Source organism: Chrysochloris asiatica, unplaced genomic scaffold, assembly GCF_000296735.1.
Source record: "Chrysochloris asiatica unplaced genomic scaffold, ChrAsi1.0 scaffold00065, whole genome shotgun sequence".
NCBI classification, from domain to species: domain Eukaryota; kingdom Metazoa; phylum Chordata; class Mammalia; order Afrosoricida; family Chrysochloridae; genus Chrysochloris; species Chrysochloris asiatica.
Window position 1 is genome coordinate 17,444,682 of NW_006408583.1, and position 1,324 is coordinate 17,446,005.

Sequence of the window (1,324 nt, forward strand, 5' to 3'; positions counted from 1 at the left end):
AGTAAGACAAACTGACAGAGGAGTGGTGGTATAAAAATGTATAGCTTCATTTGAGAAGAGCAGAGATTGGGAGCCTACCCAGAGAGACAAAGATGCCAGGGATGAAAACAGAGACGATGATGTGGACAGTTGGAGTGACTGGGGACACTGGAGGGAGAAAGGCTGTGTGCTGATGGCCAGGGGATGGGCCTGTGGGTTGTACCCTTTGGTTATTTGAAGATGCATAGAGGGTATTATAATTGCTGCAATGAAATGAAATATGATAGGATGTATGTAAAACTGATGTTCTTCCATGTAAACCCACATATTTCACGACAAAACTTAAAAAAAAAAAAATTATAACCTCAGAAACCCTATTCAGGTTCACTATGAATTAGAAGTGACTCCACATACCACAGTCACTACCCTCAGGTATATACATGAAAGAATTGAAAATAGGTACTCAAATACATAAACATATATTTATAGCAACAGTATCTATAATAGCTAAAAGATAAAGTTCAAACGGTGACCAGTGGATGAATGACTGAACAAATTATGATATGTGTATAGAATATGTACATTAAGTCATAAATGGAATAAACAATCAGGTATGGAAGTACATTTTAAAAACTTTATGCTAAGTAAAGGAAGATAGACATTTTTAGTAGTTATCTGTGTATATGAACATATGCACAAAAGCAGAAAGCAGACTAGTGGTTCCCAATGGTGGCTGTGGGCAGGGAGCAGGGGAGCAGAGGACAGTGAGCAGCTGCTCAATAAGTACTGGGTTTCCTTTTGAGATAATTCAAATATTTGGGAACCGGATAGCGGCAATGGTTGAACAACACTGTGAATACAGCATATGCCAAAGAACCGTTTACTTTAAAATAGTTACTTTTATGTTATGTCAATGTCACCTCAATAAAAATAAACATTACAAAAAAAATAAATAAAGAGAAATAATCCTTCCCAGAATCATTACTAGAGATCATTTGGATTGTATTTTTATTCTAGAGAATCCTAATTTCAAAATCCAGACATATGGAATGAAGTCAAGAAAATTTGAAGATGTATTTCTTGTTATATAAATTCCCAAAGGCTCTCCAAATTTTGTATATATTCAGTGTTAATATAGCTCTATATAGTATTCTTCCTATCTATAGCAAGGTTTTCTTTCCATCCTCAGTTGTCGGTTCAATTTGGGTCTTTCAATTAGAAAGAGAATTTTTTTTTTTTAATGTATAACATAAAAATAGCAAAACAAGAATCCTTTTTTAAAAAGTGCAAATGTATTTACATAAACTTCAAAATGTCTGCATAGTAAACATTTAACAAAGTTAAG